The following is a 9,394-nucleotide window of genomic DNA, read 5'->3' on the forward strand; positions in this document are numbered from 1 at the left end:
TTTTATATCTTCCCATTTATTTCTATATTTCTCCAAAACATTTTGATTTTCTATACAAAGAACCCGAGGCTCCATTATTGTTCTTCCTACTCCCAATCTGGGCTGCAAAACTGGCACTAAAGACACACAATTCTCTCGAGTTTTGCAGCCCAGATGTGGCCAATCAGTTATGAGTCTTACTGGCCAAGTTCTAACCTTTTTCCTACTTGAGGTGTGTTTTATATTGTGTAAGGATCGCCTCTCCTTCCAACTTAAGAAAGTACGAACTCTTGAAACGTAGTTGTTCAAAAGGATTCTTTTATTAAGCAGAAGTGAAAACCATCCAGCTAAAGCACAATCTGAATGCCTTTAGGCAAAGCAGTAGGATTAAAGTGGTAGAGACCCCTCCCTTCAGGTCAGAATGCAGATTTCAGCCAATACACAAGTGTGAAGATGTTTTCTTTACTATTTCCTTTGAGAACCTGAACAAACATGCATTCCCACCACTTCCCTTTAAAGTGAGACAACCCACATGGCTATCATATAAATTCCTGCAGGTAAAAGGAATCTCAGGCTTGCTTGGCGCCAGGATATAGTTTGTAAAATATCTGATGACACAGGCCATGCTAGTAAATCGAATCCATGTCCCCCCTTCCTTCACTTGAATGGCAGTATCACTTTTAGGGATCTGACATGCTACCCTCCTTAGAAAACAAAAGGGTCCACCTGTAAAAAACAAAACAAATACACACAAGATTTCAAGATTTCATGATAGTATATCAACAAAGTTTGTTAGGGTATTGGGAGTGAAATTTTCTCAGTAAGATTGGAGCCCTAACGTGGTGTTTGGCAACCCATTCATTGTGTGCTGATGGTAAATGTTTCCAAGCAACTAAGTATTGGACTTTCCCTCTGTGGATCCTAGAATCAAGGATTTCCTTGATTTCAAAGTGTTGTTCACCTTCAATCATGATGGGAACAGGTGGTGTAGATGCAGGTGGTCTGAGGGATGAGATTACTTCTCGTTTGAGTAAACTGATATGGAATACTGGGTGGATCTGCCTGAGTGTCTTTGGAAGAAGTAGTTCAACTGCTACTGGATTGATGATTCTAGTGATGGGGAAAGGTCCAATGAACTTTGGCCCTAGTTTCTTTGATGGTTGTAATGATTTCAAGAATTTTGTAGATAAGTATACTCTGTCTCCGATATGAAAAGGTTTGGGTTCCATCCTTTTCTTGTCAGCTTGAATCTTAAAAGCTTCTCTAGCTTCCTGTAAGGCTAATCTAACCACTGGCCACGTGTTTTGCAAATTGTCCATCCACTCCTTAAGTGAGGGGATGGTGGGTTCTTCTGTGGGTAGTTCAGGCATGGGGCTGAAATCCTGGCCTGTTGCTACTCTAAAAGGGGTAAAACCAGTGCTTGAATGGACAGCATTATTAAACGCAACTTCAGCAAAAGGCAAAAGTTCGGTCCAGTTATCCTGTTGAAAATTAATGAAACATCTTAAATATTGTTCTAGTACCGAGTTCAAAATTTCAGAATTGCCATTAGTACACGGATGAAAAGACGTGCTCAACCCCTGGCCAGTACCAAGTAAGCCCAAAAACGCCCTCCAAAAGTTGGAGGTGAATTGAGCCCCTCTGTCGGAGATGATCCTTTGTGGAGCACCATGAAGTCGATAAATGTGTATTAGGAATAATTTGGCTAAACTTTTAGCAGTTGGGATCTTTTGGCAGGGTATAAAATGTGCCTGTTTTGAAAATAGGTCTGTCACAACCCAAATAACAGTATTTTCCTCACTGTTTGGCAATTCCACAATGAAATCCATAGCAATCTCTCTCCAAGGCACTGAAGGTTCAGCTACCTTCTGCAATAGACCTGGGGATTTCCCCTGGCGTCTTTTTGCTGCTGCACAAATGGGGCAGCTAGCTACATAGCTTTCTATGTCCTTTTTTAGTGATGGCCACCAAAATTGTCTTTTAATCAGGTGTAAAGTTTTCACAAACCCAAAATGTCCAGCTAATTTGGAGTCATGGCACTGTACCATTAAGCATAGTCTTTGGCTTGCAGGGACATACAACTTCCCCCCCCCCACCCAAGCCAAGTCTTCTTTCATCAGACAGCTGGATTTGTTGTTCAAAAACCATTCATCAGTGGCCAATGCTTGTTTAAAATTTTGGGTGGTGTCATTGTCTGTCACTGTTTCTTGTTTTTCCTGGGATCTGGTGACTACTTTAGCGGCTAGTTGACTGTTTTGTACTATAGGTTTGATTACGTCTGACCTTGCACGAATGTATTGCGGTTTTCTGGATAGCGCATCTGCCAGGAAGTTTTTCCCCCCCAGGAGGTATTTTAGAGTAAAATCAAACCGTTTAAAGTACTGAGCCCATCGTACTTGTTTTGGGGAGAGTTTCCTTGGGGTCTTTAGGGCTTCTAGATTTTTATGATCAGTCCAGACTTCAAAAGGGGTCTTACTGCCTTCTAGGAAGTGCCGCCAGGTTAACAATGCCCAACGAACTGCATACGCCTCTTTCTCCCAAATAGCCCACCTTTGCTCAGTCTCATTCAACTTTTTGGATGTGTAAGCGCAGGGCTGTAGTTGGTCTTGCTCATTCTTCTGAAGCAGGACCGCTCCTATTGCCACATCGCTGGCATCTGCTTGTATGACAAATGGTTTCTCCGTGTCCGGGTGTTGTAGAATTGGTTCTGCTGAGAACAGCCGTTTAAGTTTTTCAAATGCTGCCTGGCATTCCATAGTCCAGTTCAATGGTTGCTTTGGTTTAGGGTTGTCCTCCCCCTTTGTTTTTAAGAGCTTGGTGATGGGGAGGGCAATCTGAGCGAATGCAGGGATAAACTGGCGGTAAAAGTTGGCAAACCCCAGGAAGCTCTGTAACTGTTTACGTGTGTGTGGAGGGTCCCAATCAAGTACAGCCTGCACTTTTAGAGGATCCATCTCAACCCCCTGGTGTGAAATGCGGTATCCCAAATAGTCAATCTTCTCTTGATGGAATTCACATTTGGAAAGTTTGGCATAAAGTTTGGCAGCGCAGAGTTTGTTTAAAACTGCCCTGACTAGTTTTACATGTTCTGCTTTGGTCTCGGTATAGATTAAAATGTCGTCCAAATAGACCAGAACCCCCTTATATAAATGCTGATGCAGCACTTCATTTATTAACTGCATAAACACTGCAGGAGCTCCTTGTAACCCAAAGGGGAGCACCTTGAATTGGTAGTAGCCGAGGGGGGTGTTAAATGCCGTTTTCCACTCATCCCCTTCCTTAATTCTGACACGGTAGTAGGCCTCCCTTAAGTCCAGCTTTGAAAAATTTTTCCCTTTAGCGAGGTGTGCTAACATATCTTTCATAAGGGGGAGAGGATACACATTCTGCACACTGATAGTATTAATGTTCCGGTAGTCAACGCATAAGCATTTTGAACCATCTTTTTTCTCTCTAAACAACACTGGGGCTGCAATTTTTGGTCAGGCTGGCTCGATGAAACCCCTTGCTAGGTTTTTCTCAATGAATGTTCTCAGCTCTTCCAACTCCCTCGGTGACATGCTGTACATCTTGGGTTTAGGGAGTTTCGCGCCGGGTAAGATTTCTATTGCACAGTCAGTGGCGCGGTGGGGGGGGAGCTCATCTGAGGCTTTTTCGCTAAAAACCTCAGCTAAATCCTTGTATTCTATGGGTATGCCCTCAGTTGGTGTGGCGTGACCAGGCATGGCCATTTCTCGATTCTCTGCCCCCTCAAGTCCTTTATGTGGATACTCAGCGAAAGTCACCTTCCGCTGAAATTTTATGATGCCTTGTTTCCAATTGATTTGTGGGTTCCATCTTTTTAGCCACGCAAGGCCCAGAACCAACGGCCATTCCATGCCAGGTGCCACTATAAAGGTAAGCCTTTCCTCGTGGCTTCCAATGCCTATATGTAGAGGCATGGTGGCCAGAGAAGCTGGCTCCCCTCCTGCTATTGACCCATCTAGTTGGCAGAAAGCAATGGGGGTTTTCAGCTTTCTTACGTTAATCCCTAACTTCCCTACTAAGGTTGGGCTGATCAAACAACGGGTGCACCCCGAATCCACTAGGGTGGGGATACTTATCTCCCTGTTCTGGTTTGGGATAAATAGTCTTAAGGGGAGGGTAAGCGGTTTAATTGGTTTGCTTACCAGTGGCTCATCATCTGGATCGCTTCCAAACGAGTGTGATTCCTCCTGTTCAGATGCCAGGGTTTCTTCCCCAAAGAGGGGAGGGGATGGGACTTCTACGGCCTCCCTGCTCCTCAGGGCAGTCTCCTTCCCACGCCGACCCAGTTTTCCAGGACCCTCCCCCGGTGGGTGGTTCTGGGCGGGTGTTTGCGAACGACACTCTGCAGCTCGGTGCCCTTCTTTTCCACACTTGAAACAGGCTGAAGATCTCGGGGAGAATGCGGTTTGTGGTTTGTGGGGCTCTTGCTTCCATTAGGGTGAGGATTTCTTCCATGCTCGCCCCGCTCGATACTGGTTTCTGGCCATATCGATCTCAGCTTCTTCGGCGGTGACATACCATTCATGTAGGTCATTCGGTGCCCCTCGGGCCACGCAGGCATTGTATAGATCATCACTCAGTCCGTCCTTAAAACAGCTCACCAAAATATCTTCCAGCCAGTGCACACGACACGCGAGGTCCCGGAATTCTTCAGTATACTCTGCTACTGGCCGTCGCCCCTGCCTCACCACCTTAATGCGGTCACGTGCTTTGCGATCTGCCAGTGGGTCCTCGAACCGACATCGCAGGGCCATCATGAAATGGTCGAAATTCCGCAGTTCTGGTGCGTTGGCATTATGTAGGGTCACCATCCATCTGGCTGCGGCACCCTCTAGGGCTAGGGTCACAACTCGCACTCGGGAGCCTTGGGTTTGGAAATCACGCCCATACTCTTGCATGTAGGTGAGCACATGTGCCACAAAGAATCCTAATTGTTGCGGATTCCCATCAAACTTCACCCCAAGAGGGGGAGTTTCTCTTTCCAGCTGAGGAGCCCGGGGTTGATTGGGAATGGGCGCCGGTGTGCGTGCTGCCTGGGGGGGAGGGTTTGCTGGGTCTTCTCCCATAGATGCTGCACCATCTGCTCGATAGGCGGCCTCCAGGAGGGGGGTGCCTCCCCTGGCATCACCCATGACTGCTGCCCTTTCAGTGCTCTTTGGTTGTTGTCCTGGCTTCCTTCGGATGTTAAGATTTTCCAAAGTCTCCATCACCAATTGGGTTATATGCCTCTTCAGATAGTCCTCCCTCAGGGGTGCTTCGGTCAACCCCCCCTGGTCAGTAAGGGCTTCTAGTTCCAGTTTCCACCCCGGTTTTCGGTTGCCACGGTTGAGGGTGACTCCTCTGGTTCTCTCATCCCAGCCATCTTTCTTCCCAATGCCAATTGACCAGCGGGGCTTTTCAGGATTCTCCAGGGTTACATCATCCTCTCCGATGGGTTGCACGAGACAGGCATCCGACTGGGTGGCGGTTACTGTCTCTCCCCAGCAATCGGTTTCTCCCAGCTCTCTGCTTTGTTCAGACATGGTTTGCAAGGTCCCCTCAGTAGAGCAAAGATTGCTTCTCTGGGTTGACCATTTTGCAGATTGTGCTTTCTGTAAGGATCGCCTCTCCTTCCAACTTAAGAAAGTACGAACTCTTGAAACGTAGTTGTTCAAAAGGATTCTTTTATTAAGCAGAAGTGACAGCCATCCAGCTAAAGCACAATCTGAATGCCCTTAGGCAAAGCAGTAGGATTAAAGTGGTAGAGACCCCTCCCTTTAGGTCAGAATGCAGATTTCAGCCAATACACAAGTGTGAAGATGTTTTCTTTACTATTTCCTTTGAGAACCTGAACAAACATGCATTCCCACCACTTCTCTTTAAAGTGAGACAACCCACATGGCTATCATATAAATTCCTGCAGGTAAAAGGAATCTCAGGCTTGCTTGGCACCAGGATATAGTTTGTAAAATATCTGATGACACAGGCCATGCTAGTAAATCGAATCCACGTCCCCCCTTCCTTCACTTGAATGGCAGTATCACTTTTAGGGATCTGACATATTGATTGTTTCCTGGTATGATTTGATTGCTTATTTGTACCCTATGACCAGTGGTGGGAGTCAGCCAGTTCGCACCATTTTGGGAGAGCCGGTTGTTAACTTTCTGAGCAGTTTGGCAAACTGGTTGTTGGAAGAAATCATTAGGGCAGAGAACCAGTTGTTAAATTACTTGAATCCCATCACTGCCTATGACCATCATTAAGTATTGTACCTTATGATTCTTGACGAATTTATCTTGTCTTTTTATGTACACTGAGAGCATATGCACCAAAGACAAATTCCTTGGGTGTCCAAACACACTTGGCCAATAAAGAATTGTATTATAGTATTGTATTGTATTGTATTGTATTGTATTGTATTGTATTGTGTTGTATTGTATTGTATTGTATTCAACTAACTAGTTCTTCTTGTATTATATTTTAAAGGATAGTTTTATGGTGTACAAAACCTCATCGCCTACCTGTTTTACCATCTGTTTTGATTGACTGTAGTTAATGGACACTTCTCAGAATGTAAACCTGAAAGTTTCTACCATTTTAAAAGCAAGCAGATATTCATTTAATTGAAGAATGCTTCTTCCCCAACATTCATTAACTAACTTCTCAGTAATTTTTTCAATCTTAAGGAGTACAGCGCTTCAGTGTAGTTCAAAGCTTCTGTAAGGTCCCAGAAGTTTCCCCGAACCATTGAGATGCCAAAGAGAATGAGACTCGAGACGAGGCTTACAAAAAGAAGCAGATTTTATTTATGGTCAAAACAAAATACTGGGTGAAACTATATCCAGAACATACAGATACAATCAGCGGTGGGTTGCTCCCATTCAGTCCGGTTCTTGCAAACCGGTAGTAATGGCAATGGGAGGCTCTGCCCAGATGTCATCATGAATGATCTGCACATGCTCAGAAGCTTTGTGTGTGCACTCCCACTACAAACCGGTAGCGGAGGTAAGTAGAACCCACCCCTGGATATAATGCATGTAAGGAATAGCCACACCTTGGGGCAGGTATGGCGTCCTTTTATACCTTCAGAGGCATTAGCTTAATACCCAATTCTGGCCCCTTGGCCCATGCCTTCCTTTGGCAGTGCAGCAAGGAACAGGGGGGTTGAGTGCTTAGCAACAGAGGGGTTGGGTCAGGGGGGAAATCCCATTGGTTTGGACTTGTTTGGGCGAACCAGTACTGATGATTTGCATTGGTTCGCTAAACCGGTAGCAATCATCCCTGGTGGCCCCGCCGCTGCCCGCCCGCCCACTCAACAGGAGCGCCGGGCAGGGGTGGAAGGCGGCCTTTTCTGCAGCATCCCCCTCCCCTCTTTCAATCGCCCTCCAAGGGGGCTCTGCCTTTGCAGAAATGGGGCTGGCGGTTTGTACGGAGGATTGGCGGGGGGATGCACCACCCTCCGGGATGGAGAGCAGGGCAAGAAAAGGCTCCAAAGTTCACTCGGGCAGTCAAGCCATATGGCGGAGGAAAACTCAAAGTGTTGGGGGCTTCAGAAGGGCAGAATGTGCTTCAGAATGTGCAGCTCCTGGCTCTAACAGTGAGTGATGTCAAGTTGGCCACGTCCACCAGTCACATGGCCACCAAACCACGCCCACAGAACCGATAGCAAAAAATTTTAGATTTTACCACTGGTCTGGGTACTTAGAAATCCGCTTCCTGAAATATCCACCAGGCGCAGAATTGTACAGAAAAACAAGATAACAAGATAACAGAAGTTAGATCACTGGTAGGTGTAAATGGCCGAGGCAATTCCAATTCTTAGCAAAGCAATTCTTACAGAAGCAAAATAGCAAGTTATTATTATGTCCCAGTAATTCTACCTATTCTACTATTATGTCTCTACATTCCTCCCTTTTTTATTTTGAACAGGATATGTCCTGTCAATGGTGAACTAGAGGTGTATGGGGACAGTCTGGAGGACCATGATATTTGCCGGTTTATCGGGAGAGGTGGAAGACACTATGCGTTGGATTAAAAGGATGAAACAGAGGAGGAGGAGGAGACCTCCAAAGGTTAACAACACTAGAAATCCAATCCTTTTCCAATAAGAGAAGGGACTGCCAAACCAGGTGAAGTCAACTGCCCCAGTCCAAGTGTGTACTGGGATGTGTGCGACCTTCTCCACTTTGGCAGAGCTTTTCCCTGATCATAAATTTTGTAAACAAAATTTGTGAGATTAAATTTTCCACACACACCTACTACAGTACTTTTGCTAACAAATAGTGTAAAGCAAACATATTCTGAGATATCGCTGTTTTAAACAGTGTGCTGTTTAGCTATTAAATTTAAGCACTGCCTATAACCTTATAATTCTAAACAGCATATAAATGGGAGTTCTACAACCATACATACCATCTTCTGCCCAGGTGGCTGGTCCATATACCTGAATTATTCTTTCTGAATTAGGCCATACATGATCCTTCCATTCTCAACATTCTCTTAGATCTGTGGGCCTACTTTCTCATAAACAGGTACACCTAGTCTTTTACCTTGTTGTATGGACAGTAGAAAAAACTAGGTTTCACAGTTCCTAATATACATGCTTCATACCATCGCCTAGGCAATTGCGCATAGGCAAACTTTCCACATATCCAATATAAGCCATCTGGAGCATGCCAATTAAGAGTTACTACATTCGTCCATCACCCACCCTTTCTAGTTATATTTTCAAATGGTTATTAGGTTGTGTCTAGTTAATTCCAGACTGAAAGGTGACAATAAGCGAAGAAAACATCTTTGCTTGTAGTATGTTTCACATATATCATTGCATGATATTCTCCTTCTATTAGTCCTATGCATAAGAAAATTATTCCCAAATATTGAACCATTGCATTAAATCAATATATTTTATATTGTCAGGGATTATGATAACACTATCTCCTAGGACTACTGTGTTCAAGTCAGGTTGATCTGATTCAATGCCCCAATCCTCCGGTGTAAGATATATATAGGAATAGAGTTTCTATGGGGAGCAATTCCTTGCACATTTCCACAATCACAGTGTCCCACTATTCTCCACAGGCATATATCAGTTCACAATCACAACAATAATAATAACAACATTCAGTGATACAGTTACAATCACAGAACCAACACAATCTGTAGAGTGTGAAGTTGCACAGCTTCTTTTGGGATCTTCAGATGGACTAACATAGGCCACCACTCAGGTCGGAAAGACCAAAAGGCTGCTACTCTTGCAATGAGAAAAATCACAATGACTACATCAGTTTTTGGAAATGTTTATCTCAGCAGGTCTTCTCCAGGAATCACTTTCCACTCTAAGTTCTTCCACTGGTCCTTTTACACGTGTGTAGTGGTTCCACCCTTTGTTTTTAGTTTGGATTGCTGT

Source organism: Pituophis catenifer, unplaced genomic scaffold (assembly GCF_029215685.1).
Source record: "Pituophis catenifer annectens isolate HBS135680 unplaced genomic scaffold, rPitCat1.0.hap2 SCAF_8, whole genome shotgun sequence".
In the NCBI taxonomy this organism is placed as follows: domain Eukaryota; kingdom Metazoa; phylum Chordata; class Lepidosauria; order Squamata; family Colubridae; genus Pituophis; species Pituophis catenifer.